General features: G+C 41.5%; 1 long non-coding RNA gene across 1 annotated transcript; it reads left to right on the top strand.

Annotated features, from left to right (window-relative positions):
- On the top strand, positions 1-16,765 carry LOC110394885. The gene is made up of 3 exons (XR_002435998.1): positions 1-1,402; positions 8,220-8,345; positions 12,953-16,765. It is a non-coding gene; the product is annotated as an uncharacterized LOC110394885 (long non-coding RNA).

Genomic DNA, 25,315 nt, shown 5'->3' with positions numbered 1-25,315 from the left:
CTAGGAGCTGTAACATCATAGCAGTTACAAGCTGCAATGTAACAAACAAACTCAGTCTCTTCTATTTATACTAATAGCTGAGGTCATGTGAAATTACTGACCTGCATGCGGGATCACAACCAGAACGAACTTGAGAGTCTGAATGCTCAGAAACATTAGTTTCTTCCAAAGCACTTTTAAAATTTCTGCCTTACCATGAAAAAAATAGCAAGGATTCCCACATTTCCCTCTTTAGCACAAGCAGATTTGAGAAAACCATTATTTCAGACCCTTCCAGGACTTTCTGTTCTAAATCACAGATTTTACATTTGTTTAATCATCCAGAAAACCTGAGGTACAAGGAGGAAAGAGTGGGTTTGCCCTGTTTTTGCTCCTTTCAGTTGTATACATGAAGCCAGAGAGGTTTATTCCTTAAGAAAACTAAGGGAAAGGTCATGTTCACATGGGTTTTGTCACTCTGGAAGTGTGTAGCACCTCCTCTGAAAGAGAAATTTTGCTAATTCCCAACAGTACTGGAGGAATTTCCATAATGGATTTCCATTATTTATCTCTGGAAATCCTGTAGCCATATTAGCAGCACTGACAGACAGGTTTGACTACATGCCTGAGTCTTTCAGCAAGGGGCATGTGATTTGTCAGTCCTGATATTTCTGAAAGTAACCAAGCTGAAATGCATGTATATTTAAATATAATAATGGGTTCTCGGTTGTTTGTCAGGACTTACAGACTGATGCTCTCAACAAGCACCAGTCAATCCTCCCACTAACTTTTGAGCCCAGTAACCAATTTCCATTAAATTTCACAAGGGTTAGCAGCAGAAGCTAGTACCATATGGAAGGTTTTAAGGACTTAGTGGCTAGTAAGAGAATAAGAGACCTTACAAACCCTCTGTCGTTGAGAAAGCTAATGAGCTTTCTCTTTTCTTGCCATCAGAGAATTCAAGTGGAGCAGGCTGAGAAGGAAATAGGGAGCTTCCCTCACTTTCACACGCAAATCACCTGTAGAGAGCAGGACAGGTTAAGGCCCCACTAATCTGCAAGCGGTTGCTTGTGGATGGACTGCAACACGGATGTGTACTTCCAGTGAATTCAGCTGAGCTATAGTTTCAACAATTAGCTTAGGGAAGAAAATGTTGCAAGACTAATTAGCTGGTTTCTAGCAGAGGCATGAAGTGATTTCCATTTACTAACCCTGAAAACATGTATTACTGGGTGCGGTGGTCCTAGCACAAGTGGTTCACTTGGCAACAAATGTGTAAGGCATAACTTTTTGAAATGGTGAAATGAAAATGTGATTTATCTGCGATGTTTCTATCCTGGTAATAGCTTCAAGATTTGAAGAAGAGTAGCAGTTATCTGGAATTTTTCAGTTGCGCGTGAGGTGCTTCAGAAGACACACACAGGTAAGAAAATGTCTTGCTATTTTACTGTTTCAGGGAAAATCAAACAGCAAAGATGCCGGTTAAACATAAGGGTTAGAAAAGATTTGAGTGAGTAGTAGCTTCCTGGTACAGAGCTTGAATGAGCCCTTCTTTACACTCTAGTGTTGCAGAATGAAAGTGGTAGACCGCTGCGCTATACCTTCTCAGACCAGATCTATGTTTTCGTCTCAGTCATGGACTGTGGTGTAGAATGGCTTTTTGCTTACAAATCTAGTGGAGAATTTTATTTGGATTTTTTTTTCCTATTAACTCTTCCTACTGCCTATGTTCAAATTGCACCTGTTTTTCAGTAATTTCTCATCCACTCTAAATGTTATGAGAACTATTGAAGTGATTATTAAGTTGCCTACAAATTGTTTCATTGAAGAATGCTAAAGAAACACATTTCAAATATTTAATTGAAAACAAATTGCTAAAATGGCTATGTGGCAAAATGAGGCACTTCCAGGAATTGTTTCAAAAGAGCATTTGTCTTTGTAAGAAAAAATACTGTTTCTGTTTACAAATTATTTGTCTTTTTAAATTCCAAATATTCTGAGCCATTCCCAAGAAAAATTGGAGACAAATCAGCATGGGTACAAACGATGATTTCTTCTGCAGGGCAGCAAATTAAAAAAAAAAAAAAACTAGTAATTAATTTTTAACTTTAAAAAAGCCTTTGACCTTATTGCCCAAAAGAGGCTTCTCAGGATATCATCGCTCTGATCCAACGTCTTCTTTCATCCTCAGCTTTCTTTATTCATGTGATTCCCCATTAACATTAGGGGACCTAGCAGGCTGCCCACGTGAAAGCAATTGCAGTCAGTTGCTACGCAGACACTGATAGGGTAATGTATGATAAAGCGATACTGAGACTTGGAATACTGCTCCCAGATCTGAATGATTCCTTGCTTTCTGTTATTTGCTTGACTTTCTTTTGAGGTAATAAGCCCTCTGGGGTAGAGACCTCTTTGCACAGTGCCTAGGTGTAGGCTGGATGCGTAGCTCGTTGTGCTCTACAGAAAAGGATGAAATGAGGTAGATGCATAACAGTCTGCAGACGGGGGATTTATTTGTGCACTACATCCTGGTATGGTATGTGCTGTCCCAGAGCTCTGGGTCCCGTAACCATAGAAATAATCCTAAGGGATATCTCATAAACTGAGAACAAAGCAAGAAACAAAGTTAAAAACAGTGCGAACCTATTTCTTAGTTATTTTACAATAGCTTGTAGTTAGCGCGTGAAACTTGTTAACTCAAGATACTGCCAAGCCCCAGTGTTGGGGCAATGTAAGGAAGAAATTGATTAGAGAAGGGCACAGCTTATAGGGGGAATGAAATGAAACAGCTTCTCCCTGTCTAAGAACAGCCCAGTGGAAAAGACGCCAGTTTCAAGGAAGGAAAATAAGCGACTTGATGGTAGCCAGAACTTTTCATGCTCCAAGGAAAAGTTCTGCAACTTGTACATCAAGTCACTGATGTACATTACAAGGTCTCCGTCATATGTTCTAAAAGCGTTTTATCTTATCTTGCATAAAGTTTGTGTTAGTATATCTGATTTTGGCTCATAACAACACAGGCAAAAACACAAACACAGGCATCTGCTGGCACAAATTCAGATAACTAACATCTGTGCAGTAAGTGTGATGCGCTACAGATACCTCAGATTTACATTCATTTCAAGTGCAGCTGATCAGTGTATGAGCACTGGCTGTTTATCAAGACAGGCATCATTTGATCTGCACTACTGCAGATCCAGTCAGGCTGTTAGCTACCCAGAAATCCTAGACGTGGGGCCAAATTCCTGTTTTTCAGTATGAACAAAATTTAGAGGGTGAGAGCAAAGAAGGACACGCGTGGAAATAATTAAGATATGTAAGTGAACACTCAGCATTTTATTACCGAAAGGATTTCTCTTCCATGAACTGCTACAGCACTGCCTCCCCATCTCCTGAGATGTGTCATGAAGGAAGCAGAAAGGGCAGAACAGAGCAGTGTTGCTCATGTGCTCCATGCACAGTGTGGCACTATCCCTTCCAGTTCTGCTCTTTGCATTTCTCTCTCCTGTGCTACTCTATGCCGTGTGTCAGTGCTCCACAGGTTGAAAACAGCCCCATAAAAACATCACAAATTGCTGAGAAAGCATGCAAAGTTGAGAAGGTGCCTTAGTGAGGGGAATAGGAAGAGCTTTAAGAACTGCCAGTCCAATGATTATGAAATGCCTCTTCTTTTCTCAGCCTCTGCTTAATAGCTTTTAGACATGGCCCATCATTTATAAACATGGCTCATTATTTATAACAGAAATGACCAAATGCTTGCTAAGTGCTATCTAGACAATAGGAAAGGAACTATGGCTCTTCAGAAGAATTCATCATTTTTGAAGTTCCCATCCTACAAATTTGCAGATGTCATTGCACATGACTGGATTCTTACAGACTCAAACAAGTAACATTATGCACGACAATCCCAGGAAACTCAGTACATCCACTTGTGTACGAGTATCTACAAAATCAAGATCCAGTTGTTCTGGTAACCCATATATCTTGTATATTTAGAATTTGTTCTGTCTGAGCCATTGTCTCGTATCTGTTGTGATAACATTCTCAATTATTTTTGAGTTCAAACAAGCTGATTTAGGTTTTGCTTCTAAATGCTTCCGAGTACTTCGCTTCCAAATGCTTCTCTTTGCTTGTTTGTCTTTTTAGGCATCATCCTGATATCTGTCCTCTGGAAGGGACAACCTTCTCAGCCTGAAATGCTAATCTTATAGCTATTAAAAAGATTTTATGATAGCATGATATTTATCTCTGTCCATTAAGCACCACTCACTTCTTTAGAGAAAGTTTTCAGAAGTTCTTCAGAATCATAAGGAATGTCTCAAGTTTCAGTTTAAAGTCTCAAATACTTGCTATTTGTATGCATGGAGCTTTACACTGTGTTCTGCGAGTCTGTAGTAACGTATCATCTGCAATTGCAAGATACAACAAAATAACCTGGAAGTGATATTTAAGCTGTTGTTCTTGCTGCCTTAGCTTTTGGTTGTTCCAGAAATTGCGAAAGGGGATTTCAGCCTATATGTTGCGTAAGCAACAGGGATTAAACATAGTAAAAAGTTCCTTATAGTGACGCTTCAAAGAGAAGTGTTAGTCGCATAAATCTGGATGCTCCAGTTCCAGCAAGAGCAGGAGCCATAAGTGCCTATGTAGGTCAGCTAGCTCCAACAGTTGCAATCAGCCTTCTGCCTGCAGAGTGCTTAGAGCTTGCAGAGCAGCACTGCAGGTTACACGGCTCCTCCTAAATGTAAGGAGCATTATGGGACTTCATTCACCATTTGTAAAAACCATGTTCTATAAACTGCTCTGAGTTTCATTCTGCAAGCTTGATCCCAACAGTCATTTCATTGCAATGTAAGACTGTTTTTATATTTACACATAGTGTGTTGTCTCACCATGTTTTCTCTGAGTGCCTTTTGGACTGCTCAACCAGCTACTCACACACCAAGTATGCCAGGTATTTTTTTTTTCAGTTTGCTGACACAGACACTGTTCCTGCTGAGCCTTACATGACTGTATACTGAAACTTCATTTTCCTTTAAAGATTAGAAAAGTCTACTGGTGAAGAAGAAATTCCTAACATCCATCTAGGATCTAGGTGTAATACAAACCGTAATTGAAAGTAGTATTTCATCCACCTACATTCAGTTTCCATTTTTGTGTCTTTCATTACTGCTGTGTGATCTCAATATGCTTTGCAATAGTTGTTTGTTTTATTGAGAGCCTGTGACAAGACGTGGACTTCCTGCAAGTCTTTGGAGTCTTAGGACATTAGAAGCCCCAGGACAAGTACCATAAAGGGTCCATAGGTACCACATTACATGTCAGTCTCCATTTTCAAACACCTGCACCATCAGGTAGCATACGACCAGCTATCAGAGAAACACAGTTAAATATCACGCCTAATTCCTGACTCAAACACTCCCACCACCTTACCAGGTGCTCCATCAACAAGAAGTTGGCCTTTCTCAGTCACCGGCATCTGGACTATTTATTTGACATATGCAGTGGGATCAGAGTTCAGCAAAATCACCCTGCGGTGTCAAAAGGGGAACAGGGTAGCCACGGACAGGGAATCTTGTCTCATTCTTCCATGGAAGGTTCTGATTTTCTCTTAGCGCTACAAAGCAGTGGAGATGGTGGCAAGGACGTCCTTGCATGTCAGCTGCAGGATAATGCCATCTTAGGCTTAAACAGAGGTGCCTATGCATGTGGCTACCTAACCAGATGTCAAAGCAATGAGTAATAAGGAGAGCCAGCAAGTTACTAATCGGCTATTAATTGCGTGCTTCAGTAATTAGCTTCTTACTGAAAGCCAGTTTTCCACAGGCCACAATTTTGAGATGAAAATAAGAGGCCGAGTTAAAAGACAAGCACATAAACATGCTGTGGTTAACCGTGTCAGTCGGTAGATGGCTGTATTGCTTCTAGCCATCTTCAGGGAAGAAATTCCACTTCCATGGCTGGGAAAGAGGGCCTTTTCCCAGAGATTTAAGGAGCCACTGACGGTGCATGCAGACTTCTGCACTTTGTTGTTCGAAAATGGTTTAACATGCACAGCAGATTGTTCCTCTGTTTATTTATGTCTAATTACTTGTTAGTTACTTGTTAGCACAAAGCCTTTTTAATGTTCTGATTGAGCAGTCTATGTGTTGCTGTTCTGTATGCCCTAGCTGAAGTCATTATGATCTGCTCTTGACATTCCACAGCAGTAGGTTGTGAAATCACAAATTGGCCCTTATGGAGGAACTGGGTATTTCATCTGCTTGAAAATGGGCCGTGAGGTTCTTCAGCTATATTGTGGGTTTAGATCTGGTCCATTTTCATAGGAGCTGTTCTGGATCCTTCTGCTTTTCACCTGCTGGCTTACTGATACAACGTGTGAGTGGTTTCCTTGCAGTTTAAATGCACAGCCGGTGCTCACACCACTGAAAGTACAATTGTTCCATTGATTAGCCCCAGCAATGAGAGCAAATAGGACAGAGTTCTAGCTATTTTCTCTTTCCAAAAAAGCAGCCGCACCAAATTGGAATTGCGGGAGACTGCCAGGGCAGCAGGAGGAAGCTTGCAGTGTTAGGCTGTCTCTATTCTGCAGATAAAAACAGCATTTCAGTTACCAAGAAAGTCTATTCATGAGTTTTCTCATGCATTAAATGACCACACAAAAAAGTTTCCCCTCTGCCCAAAAAAATGTAAGCCAGCACGATGCCAGAAGAGCTCAGTGGTAGTGGAATTTGCAACAGGCACAAGGAGATTGGATTTGCCACAGTTGAAAGAAAGGAAAAAAGAGGTGAATTTATTCTTTGGCGATTGTGAGCAACAGCAGATGTAAAAAGCTTAAGAAGAAAGGGAAAAAAAATAACAATTGCAGATGCAGGTGGATTTACATTCAGAAGGTGGTGGCATTATCAGAGTGGTTGGGGGGTGGTCATGGCACAATGGAAAGCAACATGGGAGATGGACCCACGGTCTTCTGGAGGCACTGGTAGCATTGTTATGTGTCTCAATAGCCCTTAGAGCAATGGAGCTGCCAAATATCACACATTGTACTCAGGCTAGCGGGGACCTTCTCGGCTGGCCTGGCTCTCAGCTGAGTTCTCAGGCACTCAGGCGGTGGGAAAATGCATCAGGCTTTTGGCTTGCAGTGCTGTCCTGGGGCTGTGAGGGGCCCCGTGGCTCTGTTCTTCAGGCAGGGAATCCAGTCCTGCCTGTAATGCATTATGCCCAGAAGCAGTGGACCTGATCCAGTCCAGAGGAACTGGGATAAAGGTTCCCAAGCCGATGTCTGCAGGCAGTTACATCAGGATCCCCTCCAACACTTTGCTTCACAGGTCAAGGAGCTTTTACCTCTAGGAAGTGCACGATTCAGAGTGTCCACTGCTGTCTTCACACAGTGACTGAATTCACCTGCACACTTGGGGCCAGTGCCTCTCCGCTTCCCTGCCAATGGTTCTGGCAGCCTCAGCACCCATATCCCCTCATCAGTCCCGTTGTTAGTGCCTGGCAGCATGCAGCCAGGAGGCCCTGCAGCACAGCACTGTCCTGCTCCGCTGCTCTGCCATGGCTCACCCTAATGCATCCTGCTCGCTAATCTGAAAATTGTTTGCAGACACACATGTGAGTGCAGAAGTTATTTGCATAAAGGAGCATTCAGGGAGGGGAGCGCATTTTGGAAGAGCTTTTTCAGTCCCAGGCTGGGCTGATGTGGAAAAGAATAATATTAACTAAATCAAAGGAAATGTAGTGTATGAGGCACATCAAACATTTCAGCTCATGGAAAATGCCTTTGGTCAAGGAGTGACTGCACAGCATGTGGAAGTGAACGGCGAAGGTTTGGAACAAGATAGAAGGATTAATTTTACCACACTGGATGGCAAAAATCTGTAAACAGATTGAAATAGCAATTTTACCTGCAAAATACCACCTTACGCAGCTATGAGAACATGACAAGTTAAAAATTCACAGAGTTCAAGTTAAAAAATGAGAGGTCAAGAAAGATATTTAACCTTCCTTGGACTGTACGCATGAAAAACTTGTGTTAGACAGTTACCAGCCTTACAGTGATCTGACTCGTTTTTCTGTTTAAAACATTCTGAAACTTCTATGGAGACTTATCTGATGCCACCTATATATAATGACCTAGATTTTAAAAACAGTTGGGAAGCAGACGTCTAGAAATCTGCTGTGAATTTTAACGTTTTCCATGCAAAGACCGAGTGTTAACCTGCGGTTTATTTTCCCCTTAGGAAAGACGAAAATGCTTTTAGGACTTCTTGGCTATGTAATGAGGATCATCTTGTTTGGGACACAGTCATGGAGAAACAACAGGATTGTGCTTTCTCTGCCAGATTCCTGTCTCGAAGGAGATCCAGGTAAGCACAACTCTGAAGTCATTAGTACCTGATAACTGTATAGTTGTCTGTATGGCATTATCTTCTCTGCATATTTGCATAAGGGTGTCAGTGTCACCAAATCCACTGGCACCATTAGTGCCTGCTGGCTGAGTTATCACAGTGACCAACAAATTAAGTGGCAAAGAGAATGATTACTTTGCCAAGAGGAAGCACTCAGAATAAAGCAGACATGGTGATTAGGATCAAGCGCTCTGGAGGTTGGCTTCCCCTCTCCTTGGATTAAAAGGCTTCAGTCGGCAGGTTCATCTTCCCAGCTCTATTCTCTGGAACTCATTCAACCGTCCAAAGTGTGGACTATGTGAAGTGGCATTTCTAGAGTTCAGCAGGCAGGCTGCCAAAAGAATCTCTTCTACTCCCACTTCAACATAAATTTCTATGAGTTGGGGAAACCAAATTAAGCACTCATATCAAAGGGAATTGCTGGCAGAAAATATTTGGGAAAAAAAAAAAGGAAACTGAATTTTAAATAGGAAGAATATCTCAGGGCCTCCTAGGTCAGTAGAACAATAAGGAGTAAACCTTAAAAAATAAATAATCTAGTAGGGGAAAAAAAGGAAACTTGTAAAAATAAGCAAAGCAAGTTAAAGGGTAATTAGTGAGATAAATAATACTAAATTCCAAAAAAATATTTCAGATGACAGCAAAGGGACACAAATATGTTTTTAGTGGAAGCTAACCAAAGATAACTAAAAATTGGTCCATGAGAGCTTAATTGGCTTGATTGTCACAGCTATTTAAAGAAGAGCTTTGAGATTATGAAAACAGCCGTGTGATACTACTACAAAGGCTCATTAAAATAAAACAGGCATTTCTGCAGGCTGCTAATGAGAGTTTCCTAGGAAAAAGTTTGATTGGAGTTTGTTCTTGAAAACCTGCCTGCGGAGCTTTTGGAAACCAGGGTATGCCTGCACCAGAGGGGAGTGGAATTTACTATCTGTGCTATTCTCCCACTGTTTTATTGAAATCTTAGTGAATCCCAACCTCCTTGTGAAATCAGTGCTCGTTCTAATTCCTGCAAGGCTCTCGAGTGCAATCCCTGTTACACAAACAAGCACGACTTCAGACACAACAGTTATGTCTTGAGAAATATCAGACTAGATCATTGTTCACCAGGACTAATGAAGACCAGAAAAGGTAAAATACTGTAAATAAAGTGAGTTATCCATGTTGGCAGATGTCAAGGAACAATCTGCATGATAGCAGGAATCTTGAATATAGTCACAACAAATCTTGAAGTGATTATTGTTGTGCAGAATTAGGCACTAGCAGGCCCATGCTATGAGTCAGAACATACCAGATGCTTGTTCAGATGCATCTTTGCAAAAATGAAGCCTAGCGCTGTGAATTTTACAGCTTCAGCTTCTCAGAAGAACATGCTTTGAACCGCTGCCCATAAATATTTGGTGGTTACTCTTGCAACACTTTGTATTTCCTGGCAGCAGCCTTCTTAGTATGGGCTGGTGTTCTTCCAGTCTGTTCGAGTCCAGCATCAGAGGGGACTTCCACTTGATTTATCGTGGCCCCGTGGCAGATCACGCTTTTTTTGGATGAGGTATGCATCAAGAGCATTGAGTGGTCAACGGAAGGAACAGGTGGAAAAAGGGAGAGCTGCAGCAGTGCAAAGGACACACAGAGCATGAGCAGAAGGCAAGCAGAAGCTGGGGACAGACAGAAAACCAGTGCCAGACCTGATGCTTTAACGTCACCGAAATAACATCCAGTAATTTTCACTTAGCAATTCTTTCTTATAACTGCAACGAATAAAAGTTTTCCTAAAGCTTCTCATCCATTAATGCACTTCTGCAGAGGAGAATTTGCAACTCACAAAAGCCAAGATGGTGTTGATGGCAGAAGAATATTTTTTTGTATCTGATTTTTTTTTAACTGTAAAAGGAACTAAATTTTTTTAGTGTATATTGTAGTTCCCAAAAGTGATAATTATTGCCCATTATGTATTCCAACATTGTTTAAGAATAACTCAAGTGATAAAAAACCACATCACCTTCTGGAAGAATAAACACTTGACCATCTTGTAGTTTACAAAGTCATCTTCCCAACAATTTATAGTTCATTCACTCCACAAACATGACAGGGGTCAATCTCCACAAGCTAAATGAACGACATCCTCTGTGAACATATCAGCCCCCAGCCATCTGCAGCAGGCCTGAGAAAACAGGCGGTGGTATAACTCAGAAGGTCAGTGAACTGATGCTTTCCAACCTGCACTGATTTGGAGCTGAGGGAGAAGCAAGGACCTCCAGGCTGTGAGCTTTCTGAGCTATATCTCTAGCTGCACACCCAATAACTGTCTAAATGTGATCCAGGGCTATGCTAAGTCTTCAGTTTTTCACACACATTCGATATTTCCTAATTACAATTCCACACAGTGACAGGCAGATTGAAATTCCTATGATCCCTGTTGTAGTTGCTTTGCAGGCTTCCTTTATCTGCACAAACATTTCCTGTTCTGCTTTCTCATCCTCCCCCAGTGCCCTATAATGGCTTCCTATTACACTTTTTTCACCATTTCTTTCACTTGAGTCCAAATTGTTTTTCACTGGTGACAGCTCTGCCTGAGATATTTCATGCTTTAGAAATACATCATGGCTTCTCACCAAGTGGAGAGGTTTTCTGTGAGCTACAAATGTTTTAGGAAGAAAAAAAAGTGTGTTCTGATGCTTAATATTCCTGACTGCATCTGAATTTGACCAGACCTCAAGTGCATCTGGGTCATTTTATTGTGGTGGCACCACTCACTTCTGCATGCATGTAACATAGTGTTCTTCTTGCACAAGAGGTCCTCTCAAAATTAAGATTGACTTTCTTTTATCACTACTTTTTCCCGAGACAACTGCTATGCTAGTATTTCAACTCTGTTGCAAGAATAGTTCTGCGTGTACAAGTTGTTAAGTCCCACCCTTTTGTAATGTACACATGCAGCTCATTTTTACAGCCGTGTAGTCTATTACACATACATACAACACCCTTGGCGTGCTTTTGATACCATGTCGTACTGTCATAGTCTGGGCTTCGTACTTCACCACTATCATGGTTTGCACAGCACAGTACAGAAGGCCAGGCATAGAAATTCAGCTGGAGTAGCAAGCAAACCACGGAGCTTACAGCCTGGCTGAGAACGTTACAGACCACACAGCAAGAACCATATAGTGCCAGCCCAAAAGTTAGGTCGTTACAGTCAGAGTCAAGCCAAAAAAAAAAGAGGAATGTTAGATGGGAAAGTCTTTGTTAAAGGGAATAGGAGAGCCAGTGCATCCTGAAGAAGGTCTGGGAAACAAGCCTGAGTGATATTTGTCTGCCCACATGCTTACTGCTGCACTTCAGCGCAAAAACATGTCTTCAGTGGCTGCTGCATTCAGTCAGCCCTGCTCCCTCTCCCTAGTGGCCTTCATTCATATTAGTCACTTTTACAGCCTTTGCTTTGCATTATCTTGCTCTGCAGCCATAAAATTTATTCCCCAGCTGCCATCACTGGCCCTGTCCTCCTTGCTGGCTCTCCCAGTCTTCTGTTTTTTTCTGTGCTTTCCATCTCACGTGTCATAATCACGTGCAGTTAATCTGCAGCACGTTTGGCTGCCAGTCAGCTAAACTTTGCTTGTACTACAGCAAAAAGTAGTAACACTACTACTACTACACTAACAGGTGTACTGGGCTCTCTTTTGTGCTTTTCACCACAGAAATGTGGAAGCCTCGTCCTTTTTAGCCACTCAGAAGGCCCTTTGTGAATTATTAGTTTGCAGCATGTAACTGCATCCCTCACCATGATGATGAGAGACTCCATCCTACACAGATGCAAACATCTCTGCTGGCAGCTCTCAGTTCTTAAGTAAGGGAGTTCTCCAATAAGCTTGTCACTAAGTCCTATACCTTCCCATCATGACTGTCATTGTTGTGTACGGCTACCAAATAAAGGGCAACATTTTCTCCATCCTTTTGCTGAAACAAGGGCCAGTTATATCCCCGATGAGAGAGTAGAGGGAACATGGCCACCCTATTGCCCCTTTGTAGCATTCTACCTGTCATTGAGAGGAGCCTGTTGTAAACGTGGCTTTGTCCAGCTCTGAGGGCTGTATCTCTGGAATGTATCTACATCTTTTCTCTTTGGAGGAATTATTGGATATGATATAGTTAAAGTAGGGGCTGCGGGTGGTAATTTTGCGGACAATATGTCACTGCTTCTGTTGAAGGAAGGCTCAAGTAAACAATATGCATTTTGTGATTTTTTTTCAAAGCAAGCAGTGATCTGCTTTTTTTTTTTTTTTCCTATTTCTTTGCCAGATGAATTTCTGTAGCAAATGCATGTTCTTCACACGCATTCCCCTCAACTCATCTGAGTTTCATTTCTGTTGTGACCGTTACATCATTGTCTCTCAGCAAGTATCCCTGGAGCGCTTGGGAAGGATATTCAGTCATTAACGGGGCTGAACCCTGCCCCATGGAAAGCGGCAAAGAGAAAGATCACTGTTCTGGGAGAGAGCAGCAACTGCATGTGGAGTCACTAGGCCACAGGGAAATGTATTCTGACATGTTCCCATTTGCCTTTGCAGTTCAAGAGATGGACAACTGCACGGTGGACTGGATGTTGCATCTGAGCACCCTTCCGGTCAGTCTGAAATGTAGAGCATTCCTCTCTTCCCACTTAGAAATACAGAACTGCAGAGATGAATGCCACCATCCAAGAAGTAGGTTGGGTAAGATGGAAGTTGTGTCACATGGCTTCAAGGGTGCCCAACACCAGTCAGCACTAAGTACTACCTGACTGCTGATATTCTTCATAATCTCTCATATGTAATCTCTATTTAGCAACTGATAGAAGGAGGGGAAAGTCGTGATTTCCTAAAAGGGCTGTACCATCTGTCAGTGCTACTCATCTTTTCTTCAAACTTCTTTTGAGTTATTTTTTTCTCTTTCTGACATTCACCATTCCCAGGCTGGGCTATAGCCGGGTGAGTGTGCTGTTCAGTACCAATTATGAGATACATAGAACTGTTTATTTCAAAATCTGTGGCATCTCAGAAAATGAAATACCACTGACACAAATACTGAAAACCAGCTCTCCACGAGGGGATGTGAAGCAAGGCAGATAATCATTATGGTCCTTTCAGGTATTTCTGCAGGGAGTGAAGATAGTTTTCATCTTCAGAATGACCCCTCTGATCCCAGAGAGCTTCTGTGGAAAAGCAGCAATATCTTGAGTTCATTCATGTCAAAAGCTGCTGATAAACCTCACAGACTTTTACCAGAGATAAGAGGAGCATATTGCACAACGGCCTTAAACCATGCTAAGATTTGGATTCTTGTGAAAGGGGAGCATTATTAACACTGGATTTCTCAAATTTTTTTTCTTACTCCAAAAATGAAGCGATTGTACAATGCAGTAAGTATGATTCTTTTGGATTTCAATGTGATTCTTTTAATGAGTAACATCTGGATTAAGACTGTGGGAAGAAATTAGGCTCTTTTTTTTTTAATCCTATGCCTGTTTTATTAATTTTTCTTCTGCATATAGCTTTTTCCATTTTTCTTTTTATTTTCCTTTTGCTTTTAATAGAGCTTTGTTTTAGGGTTTTAATTTTTGGAGTTCCCTTTTGCACTCTCACTCTTCAACAGTGCACTAATGTTCAAAATGTGAAAATGACAACAAAGGCACATCCTCATACAATCAACATGCTAAACCCAGTCAAACAAAGCAGAGCAGGGTACAGAATCAGGACTGCAATAAAATATGCAGCAAACTCCTAAAGAAAAAAATAAAGAAGTTAGTACAGCAAACAGCAAGAAACTAAACAAACACATTCAAACACAGCCCAGAAATGAAGCAAACGCACCAAGTATGATGAGAAAGGAAAAATCAGGTTAGGGCCATCTCCACTCATGGGAACACGCAAAGAGAGTCAGCAACTGCAGGCTGCACACTTTCCTCCAGAAAACAAGGCTTGATTTTCAGAAGCGCTTTTGAGGACGGAATTTTCTGCTTCCCTCCAGGAAAGAGATCACTTTTTAAAGCTCAGCCTTACTAGAAAGTCAGGGTGATTACTGGAATGTGGTTAAATGTTCTACCCTCTGAGGAAATGTTTATCCCCACTAACCGGGGGTAATTAGAAAGAAAGATGGCATTACAAATTACCCATGGAACTTACTTAAAAACTTATCTTTGGCATTTTATAGTGTGTTGGCAGCAATAAAACGGAAGAGAATTGGTGTTGGTGGTTCAGAGGGTGGGAAGGCTGGAACAGGAAACATCAGGAACAGCTAATATAGTGTGTAGGCAGTCAAAATGTAATTCCCAATACACATATATCTGGAGCAACACATACATGTGTACACACTTGTGCATGCGTGTGCACACTTCAGCCACACAGACACTGAGGCAAGAGGCATGAAGATCAGAGAAGGAAATATTTTAAGTTCTGCAGCTCCATGTATGTACATACAGACCTCTGTCCCCAGCCCACTCATGCGGAGCCCTTTTTGTCCGTTTTGCTTCTCCTGAAAAATCTGATGATGCATCCTGGCACATGGGAAAAAGCGAGTGGTTTGCTAAAGCTCTTAGGGGGTTGGTCTGCTTTTTTAATCTATTGTTAAATGGATTTGGAGGCCAGAAGAAGAAATGCTATTTTTATATTTTGCCAATTGAAATCAAAATAAATAAATAGCTAAAAGGAGCTCGCTCACCAATGTACATTATCTATACGTTGCTATGTTATGCTACCAAGTACAGCCCAGCACCTATTACTACGACTTTCAGACAGAATCGTAGAAACTCTGGATGGCTGAGGTGGGCAGGGACCTCTGGGTCCATCTGGTCCAACTCCTGCACAAGCAGGGCCGTGCACAGCAGGGCAACCAGACCCACTCCCAGGCAGATCTTGGAGATCTTCAAGGAGGAGACTCCACAGTCTCTGGGCAGCCTGTGCAAGCACTCCAGCACCGGTGCATTAAAATGTTTGCTGATGTTCAGAGGGAACCTCCTGTGTTCCAGTTCGTGTCCGTTGCCTCTTGTCCTGGAACTGGGCACCACTGGAAAGAGCCTGGCCCCATCCTTTTGGTACCCTCCCTTCAGCTGTATGTAGATGTGAATGAGATCCCCTTGAGCTGCTTCTTCTCCAGGCTGAACAGGCCCAGCTCTCTCAGCCTTTCCTCACGGGAGAGATGCTCCAGCCTCTTCATCATCTTAGTGGCCCTACACTGGACTCTTTCCAGTATGTCCATACCTTTCTTGTACTTGGGGGCCCAGAAATGGACCCAGCACTCCAGGTGTGGCCTCACCAGCACTAAGGCAGTGACGACATATTCTGAGCTTGCAAAAGTCTCCCATATTTCTCTCCTTTACAGGGAACAACCACAATTTTAAAGGATTTGTCATTTTAAAAATAATGAATAACAAGATATATACCTTGTTCCATTTTCCAGAAAGAAGATATTTAGAATAGGGCACTGAAAAAGCCTATCACTTCACATCACTTTCTTCTATGATTTTCAGAGCCAGAATAGCAGTGGGAAAGTGACTCAGGTCACCAGAGTAGCAAAAACGTGAATGTCAAGTGGTGAGAAAAAATAAATAAGTCAGTGGCTGTAATATTACCAAGAGAATCAGAGGCTTGCTCCTCCTGAAGAAAAGCTGTCTGCAGCCAGCTCTCACAGCAACTGAGCCAAGGCAACTGCCAATGCAGGCAAAGCAAAGCAAAATGAAGTTCAAGGCCTATTGCCAAGGGGTGGAAAGGTTTAAGCACAACAAATGCCTCATCTTGACAATGTAAATTCTGCAGAGACTTGAACAGAAAAGGCCAATTACTAGCTTATGTTCCAGTTCTAATCTGAAATTATAGGATAGATTTCTAATGAGGGGGAACATTACTGGAGGCAGCTGTGGTGGATGGAGGGGTACATTGCTGTAATTACAGATCCTTGTGCATTGGTGACAGAAGTTCCAAAACTTCAAGAGGAAACACCTTTGTAATATTTGTTTTTGCAGAATCAAATAACACCCTCAATTTGCAGTGGAATGGAAACATTCAAGTGTGTGAGCATTTAAAGCAGACTGTGGCACTACCTGGCATGTGGCAGTAGCTGGACTAAGTGGGCAGAGTTAAGCCAATGTACTGGGACCCTAACTCAAACAAGGGCTGCATGAACGGTGGTTGACCAGAGCAAATAGAGCAGCGGCAACTGAGGGGAGAAAAAACAGATGAAGTAAAAAGAGAGACAAAGTCTTAGGCGGAACATCTGATATAGTACAGTCAAAACAAACTCCTTTCCTCCTTTCAAGAATATTGCTAGCAGCGAGGGTGCGGAATCTTTCACACACTTAATTATAACACAGTGCATGTTACTAGAAAGACCAAGAAAATGATTTTTGATTTAACAGGCTTTTTTTTTTTTTTTTTTTGCCTTTGTGAGTTATACAGTCGGAGACAGTAGTTTACAACATGTGGTCTGCAGACTCCTAGGGATCCAGAGGACTTCCAAGGGCTTCAGAAGAGGTAACAGTGGAACAAACCATTATCTTGTCCTTATCCAAGGGTCTGCATCTCTCTTGCAAAGCTTGTAGGGATCTTTAAGGGGAGAAAGCTTGAAAAAACACTGCCTGTACACTATTACTATTACATGAAAGAAAAGGGATAGTGTTTTTCCAATTAACACTTCCATGGATGTACTATGACTCAGCTCCTAGTGACGTGCTATATAACTATTTTTTCGGAGTAACTTTGCCTCATCCAGTATTCAGACCAAGAAGTGGCCGTGCAATGAGCAACAGTTGCATGATTTGTATTCTCCTCATAGTTTGATGTGGCGTCGGACTTTACTGTCTGTTCTTTTATTTGTTCCCCAAGGTACTTTTTAACTGACAATATTACAATATATGAGTACTTCACGAACATTAGTAATTCTTTGTAAATCTCTGAGGTGAGCAGATGAAAAATGAAGAGAAAGACGCATTCATTATTTGTATCCAATTTGGGATATTAAAATTTGTTCCTTCCAAACACTTAATGTCATATTTTTTTGCACATACTAAAAACATAGCCCCCATTGACTTCAGTTATAGCTCTTAGCACCTGGCACTTTTCAAGTCAGGCATCATGTTGATCACCAAGGAAATGAGGAGCATCCAGGTACAATCACACAAATTTTGCCTTATGTGCAAGGAGTTCTGGAGCAGCAGGACCAAGTCCAAGCCAGAATTCACAGCCCAGCAGCAATTTATCTGCACCACTGCCCCACCTTCTCCTCACCCTCAGCTGTAAGTCCAGTACTTTGTATTTAGCCAGTCCTCACCTCTGCTCCTTAAACTTCCCCCACATTCCTAATCTCGCACGCCAAATCCTTGGACCTAGCAAATCCAGGATGAGTGCATTGCAGACATAAGATGCAGACACGGACACAGCTTGTTGACTGGACCATCGCCGTTATCCCCTCCCTGGATCAGCATCACTGCCTGTGGCTTTTCTCCGTTCCTCCTGTGCCCCTCAGAGGGGTTCAACCCTAGGCCCTGAGAGTTCAGATCTACGTGTGAAGCATAGCCTGCCACAGAGACTCGTAACAACTGTACCAAAAAATAAAAGAATCTTGCACTTGGACTAAATGTGATTAAGGCAGGCAAATCATCAAGGAGATTAGCTGCTAACATTTTAAATGTTTCTGCTGAACATGTGTGAGCTGCAAGCTTTGAAAGGACTCTGTCTTAGCTAACCCTGGCTGAATTTGCTCAAGGACCATGAAAGATTGAGCTCTTTCAGAAAGCTGACTTCCTCCTCCTAATCTCCTGATACCAAATGCCAAATACTCATTCCAGAAACCTTTGACCTAAGTGAAATGCATTTCACTTTTTTCCCATATCTGAAAAGCATCATCACCTATATATGTGTGTGTTTGTGATGCGGCGAGTGGAGCTGAGCTCCTCTGAACAGCCCAGTTCCAGAAGCTGAAGTCTGAAAAATCTACAACAGGCTGGAAACAGGGCTTTGTGATGAAACGTGTAGACAACATTAATAGCAATTGGAGCCACCAGCCTGCAATTGCTGATCAGATTTGGAGAAATCTATACCAAAAAAATGCTGTGGTGAAGCCAACAGGCCTTTGTTTTATCCTCCTGCCATTGGAAGTGTGGCAGATACAGCCAGACAGCACTGTAATCTGGGAACCAGATATTCTGGAGAGAAATTACTTTTTTTTTTTTTTTTTTTTTTGGTCTTTGATCTCTTTAGCTGGCTAATTATGAAGCTTGAATCAGCAGCTTGCCCAACTAGGCTATGCCTTTCTCCATCTGTACCTGTGACCCTTGGGAAGAGCTCCCAGTGTGCTCAGGTTAGTAAGAAGCGAGCCCCTTCAAAGCCTCTCAGCCTTGTTCATTTAGCTGACCATATAAATGTGTGCTGTGTTCTACTATGCTGCTCTTTCTGCATTTCCTATTTTAAGATGAATTAAGGGGGGGAAAAATCTATAAGCCTTGACATCACATTTTGCAAAGGAAGCAAATGCACTCCTCCCTAGACTCAAAATGAATGGCCTTTTAAGGTGACTGCTGAATTAAATTCCTGAATGATGAAATCAATGTGCATGAAAAAGTTCTTATTTCCGAAAAAGAAAAAAGCTGCAGGAAAAAAAAAGAAAAAAAAGAAAAAAAGCTCAGTAGTGTGATTGCAGGGTTGAGAGCTGAATAGGAGCTGTTTACAGTGACTCAATAAAGATACTTTACTCAGCTTTGGTAGTAATGCAGCTTCACAGGCTGAAGGGAAATGGGGATATACATACCCTGAGCCCGCTAAGCTTCTCTAATGTAAGACATGTGCATTTAGTTGAAGTCCTGAAATACCTCACTAAGAAGAAGGATGATGGAAACCCCAAGCACATCTTTCTGTTTATCATACATTGCATATTTCTGACATACTTTATGCAGTAGTGTATGCAGCTGACATCAGTCTTTAGAGATATAACATGCCTGTAAGGTATGCAGCTAAACTCCGATTCTGTGAAGACCTAAAATACCCTTAAGACAGTAAAAATAATCTCATTAGAGGTACGGAGCACGTCTGGACATTCTCAGGACAGAGGCGCTGCTACAGCAGAGCCTATTGCTCTCGGAGCGGGGAGTCACAGCATATCAAACCATCATGAAACACAGAAATGTAACAATCTCCCCATTATCTTGAAAAATGAACCAAAGGGAAATCCATGAAAGCTGTAAATACCCTACAGCTCAGGAGGTCACAAATGATTAGATTGATTAACACTGCCTAAGCATTTTTCTATCATTTTCCACAAGAATTTTGCAGATAGACAAGAGCACAATAGACATGAAATCTAGTTCCGGTTTCCTCCTCTCCTCATGCTTCTTGCTCCAGTGCAACTCCAAAACCTGGTCTTCCACCAGACTTTTCTCCATTATATTTTCTATTGTTGCAACATTCCTTGTGGCTGGGTTGTTGATAGCAATAATATGAGCTTATAAGGCAGAAAAAGTACTGTTAGGTGTTGATATATTTTCATTACTACATCAACCAGACTTGCTTTAAGTAAGGTTAAACGACACAGTGATAAAATACTGATGTCTTATCTTGATTGTTCTCAGTGCAGCTACAGGCAACCTGCTATACAAGAGATAACTGAATGTTAGAGGAGGGTGGCTATTTTAGACAGATTGCATCTGCAGGAAGGAAGAGAATGTAACACCTCCGTAAGACTTCAGAATCCGGCAATTTTCTTTTTTTAAGCTCAATTCCTCCTCATATCAGATAATCAGGTAGTAAATGAATTACTTGGACAGTTTGAATGGGTAACAAAGAGGGAGCTGAGTGATGGCTTGAAGACCTTCAGCACTGTGGTCACTTCAGTGGACTAGAAGGACACTAGGGCCAGGTGCCAGGACAGGCAGGGGAATGCTGCAGTCAAAGCCACTTTCCATGACATGGTCTGGGGCTAACTCTGAATTGGTGGCTCTGCAGGGGATGTGACAGCATCACACTCCTTTAACATCTTCTACCTTTTTTGCTTTTTATCTACTAAAAGAGAGAAATCTGAGTTTTGGATCCTACGTACATTTTGTCCATAGCAACCACAACACTTCCCTCAGATTTGCTAAAAAGCACATCTTTAATTTAGAACAAGGAAGATGGATTTTCCTGCAGATCCTCTACTTCTGAGCTTGACTGGAAAGTAGAAGTCAGCACCTTCATTACACAGGGTCTCTCTGATGGCCCTCCCCATCTTAGAGCCTCCAAACTCTGACTTAGCAACCCACAGCCTCTGCAAGCAATCGCTGGGAAAGCACTGAGGAAAAATTGTTGAGTGATGACTCACTCTATTTCAGTTTGGTTGCTTTATCATTTTCTAGTGCTTCTGATGGGAAGATATTTTCTATTGTGAGAGGCTTGTTTTCCTGCTCCATTGGAACAATGATCTGTAAGGATTTCCTGAGGAGTGACTTCTCCTTATAGGGTGTGAGATTTGTTGTCCTTTAGCTCCTGGAAAGCCAAGCTAATTAACCATCACCTAGTTACTTACTACCTTCCTGTTCTCTTTTGCCTTTTCAAAACCCACTTGAGAGCAGAGGGTTTGTCACAGGACATGCACACTGGGTAATAGCGTGTGACTAATGAAAAACCATCATAAATCAGCAGTGGAGGAGGAAATGCGTAGGATCAAGCTAGAGCAACCAGGGGCCATGTGTAGACAAGAGCGCTGGGCCTTGCCCACAGCGTGGAGTAGCGCTGTGGGTTCAATCCGGCCCCACTGGCCTCCAGTGTGAGCTCCAGACACAGGAACGGCCCCCGTTGGTGACAACAATGACAGCAATTGACGACTTTTGCCTCCTACTAGAAACAACTCTTGGGGCTTCTTAAGAAAGCAAAGGCACAATAGGAGTCAAGGTTTATCTGCTTGGGCAGAAGGCCCAAAGCCGCTGCATTCTTCTCCTCTTATTTACAGTCTTCGGCAAAGACTTCTCTCCCCTGATGGTTGCAGATTTTAATATTTCCTTACAAGCACAGCTGGCTGTTTGGGCTGCTTGCAGGCATAGCCACACCTGTTAGGCTAGATGCTTAGCAAGATTAAAAGGCACATTTTGGGGAAAGCCATCAGATTGTCTGCTCAGTGACTGACTGCATGGCCAAGAGTTTGTTAAGATTATCCTAAATAACCTCCTGCATGACCATCCCCACAGGAGTTTCAGAAATGGATTCTCTCGTGAAGCCATTGACTCCTGGTTGGGTGAGAGAAAGTCTTTTAAGGTGGTGCTAAACCTGCAGAAATGCCTCTGATCTGGTGGTATGGGTAAATAAATGCGTGCGTGCCTTTAGGTTGGGGGACTAGAAGATATGTCAGTCACATTACATAGCTTGCTATTGTCCCTTTCCCAGCTCCCAGGAGGCCGGGAAGAGCAGCTGTACTGCAGAGATGCCAGCCCTCAGCAAAATACAGCAATTGTTTTATGAGTTTAATGCTCTTTATTTCCTAATTTATTTACCAGGGGCATGTGTGGAGCTCTGTGGAAGTCAGTTTGCTGAGGAAGAAAGTCTTAAAAATACTCCTCCATTTTTTGGTGTGTTATTTTGTATCAAATTAAAATGTTCTGTTGTAGAAAATGAAAATTTCATTTAAAAAATGAAAATGAGGAAGGGGGGAAGGACCTGGACAGGAAAACTCCAGAATGGCGAAATACCTCATCGGTTCACAGTGGGAGAAGATAAAACAGAAAGCGGTTCGGCCCAGTCTCATCTTCATTTCCTAATTGATTGCATCAGCCATCAAACACCGCAGCAAGGGTGGGGACCTCACTGCCCTGGGATCATGCAGCCTCTGCCCCAGTGGCTGCCATGCTGAACGGCAAATGGTTCCTTCATGGCACCATATCTCAGCAAATCTAATCTGACCTCCACGCAAAGCTGCCAGCTTGGTATTTGGTAGCTCAGGTGCTGCTATCACCTCCATGTTTACAGAAAGATATCGGTAATGGCTGGGACTCTGTGGTGAGCGCTGCCAACCTTTGTACCAAGGGGAATTAATTGCAGGATTGGGGCCTGCTCTGAAGCGGATAAAAGGGATCTAGAAAAGTGATGGAGCCCAGACAGCATTAGATAAATCGTGGTGAGAAAGCCTGCATTAATAGCACTAATGTAGCTGTGTTTCCTGAAAAAAAAAAAAAAAGAACAAGAAATTCCCCAGTGTAGACATACTTATTGTTTGCCAAAAAGCATTCTGAATTCCTCAATAATCAGTCAGGAAGTGGTAAAATCTGTCAGACAAATGACCAATATGTTATTTTTTCCAATATCAGAAATATATTTTAGGTCATTACTATTGGAGAAAAACATTTTGTGGCCAGTCCAATTTATTTTTTCAGCCATACTAAATTTGTCAGTGATACACAGCGAATGGAACTTCTGTACACAAAAAAAAAAAAAAACATTTAAAGAACTTTGTTTCAGTCCAGACCAGTGCTTCGCCTTGTAGATGCATTAGCTACAAGCACTCTCTGTTCTTTCAAAAAGTTGCACAAGTAGAAATTATGTGTTAGTGTTTTCCCATTCAAGTAATCAGAAAAGTGGAATTATAACAGCTTTAATTTTTGTGCTGCCTGTAGACACCTGGATTTCCCATCATAAATTTACACAAAATACATAGGATAATTTCTGATATAATTTAGTCCCTTTGTGTGATTATTTTTGTTTAGTTTCCTCTGTGACGGAAGGCAAAGTGCTGACTTTGTATCAGTAGGCCTACTAGCTTTGGATAGCTGTTCTGAGGACCTCCTGTGAAGTTTTCCTGTTCTCTCCATTGCAGAGGATCTTTCTTTTCTCTGATGGGTGTGTGACCCACCTGGCATTGCTGTCGGAGTTGAGTCAGCAGAGTAAAACTGTGGTTCCTTCCAGTTTCTTAGCTTGTAGATAAAGAAAAAGGAGGATGCTAGCTTAATAACCTCTCCCCATTGTGCCCCAGAGGTTGGGCAACTTGCCATACACAGATGTTATCAAAAATTGAATCATTTTATAAATAAACTGTGAATTAACAGCTGTCTGGATAAATGTATGCTTTGGTCCAAGACTGATGTATTCCATTCTTTGAGAATGTTCTCTAAATAAATTGAATGTTTTCATTTTGTACTTCGTTATGATTTATCACATTGTGGTTTATTTTAGGTCTTTGAATGCTCTCTCTTCCATTTGCTGAACTTTAGATACGGAATTAAAATACCCTTGACTGCACAGTCTCCCGTCCATGTTTTGAAGGAGAAGCCACGTAGCTATCACAATGGATTAAGACAACCTACATTAAAAACCTGTGTCACTTTTGCAACTGTGTGCATTTATGCAACAAGACATCAGTAGCTAATGGGTCCATCTGAGACATTAAGTTGAATGGACACTTTTTTCATAGCTGTGGTAATTATGAATACTCTGAAAAAGGCTTCTTTGCCAATTGTATCCCAAGAAAAACAAATAGTGTTCTCTTGAAAAAAAAAATAGTAAAATAAAAACGCTCAGCAAATATTCAGCCATCTTATTCCATTACATACCATTAAGAAAAACAGTGGCTTGTTTATTCACTGGAAGTTAAATATATGTACAGTAGATCTTTTGAAAGTCCCTAAATGCTGCTTTAGCCTGCTGTGTGTCAAAGGCATGGCCTCAAGCTAAGTACTCTTCTGAAAGGTTACTTTTCCATGTATCTGCTGTGGACAACCCATAGCACTAATAGACATATAATCACAGAAATGCAGTGATCTTGAATTCTTTCATACAGAATTACCATAGCCACCTTTCCTTTCTGAATTCAGACGCAGCAGAGTTGCAGGGATATCTACAAGGAAAAGGTTTGTTTTGGTCAGCATCCTCCAAAAATCAGGATGAAACTCTCAAACTTTTTCCAGAACTCTGGTTTTCTGGTAAAGAATATTAATGGTGTAGAAGTATATTCACAATAAACACCTTCTGCTGTTACCAAACACATCAGCTTCCGTTTGGTCTTTAGTTACGCCTTAAACCATTTATTTACTGTCTAGTCACGATTCATGTAACTATATATTGCTGCCAAGTGAATTCCATTGCCATGGGGATATTTGCAGACATTTTAAATAGTTGAGATAAATGAAATAAACTAGAAAACCATCAAGAAATAAAGCGATATAAAATGGGAGATAACTATCTTGCAAACTAGAATTAAATACACTGAATTTTTGGTCCATATAGTCAACACAGCATTAACTACCTGCACTGCATAATAAATACACTGCATGTAGAACAATATTACAATTCTTTCTGCAGCGAGAGTAGTCAAAACACTTGTTAAAGAAGAGTAACGTTGGGGAATATTTGCTGCCTACACAACTGAGCCCACTTTCAGTAACATTCAATTTTTCAGCTAGGTATTTCAAGGAAATAAAGAACACGCTGCCATGAGTCTGTACGGAGGTGTCATATCCAATAGATGATTCCTTTTGCAGTGTCTTTGATGAAAATAAGTAATATCTGAACACGAGGAAGGGCATCCTCAGTATTAGTGTACACATGAAGCATGAATTAATGCAACTAGGAATTCCAGGTATATAAAAAAGAGCAGTTTTGTTTAGCATATCATAGAACAGAGGTGTTGCCATGCACTCGGTAGAGCACAAAATTAACTATCAAAAAGGCTATCAGTTTAGAACAGTGCATGCTTCGTATACATTCAGCCACAGTTTTTACAGATCATTGAGCATTGCATTAGACGGTTTGGAAAAAAGAAGAAGATGAAGAAGAAACGATAGCAAAGAGTTTAGAAACATTCCGGGTAGAAAGAGTCCACGCTGCCAGTTAGTCTGAGAAAGACATTTAATGACCCTGTGATCCAGAAGTGGAAGAAAATATTTGTTTCTTAAAACATATCTATGATGTTACGCCAATAACCCCAACCCTAATATTTCTACACTAACA

The sequence above is a fragment of the Numida meleagris genome, chromosome 2 (assembly GCF_002078875.1).
Source record: "Numida meleagris isolate 19003 breed g44 Domestic line chromosome 2, NumMel1.0, whole genome shotgun sequence".
In the NCBI taxonomy this organism is placed as follows: domain Eukaryota; kingdom Metazoa; phylum Chordata; class Aves; order Galliformes; family Numididae; genus Numida; species Numida meleagris.
Note: the sequence above shows the minus strand (reverse complement) of the source record. Positions and strands in the feature narration are given on the sequence as shown.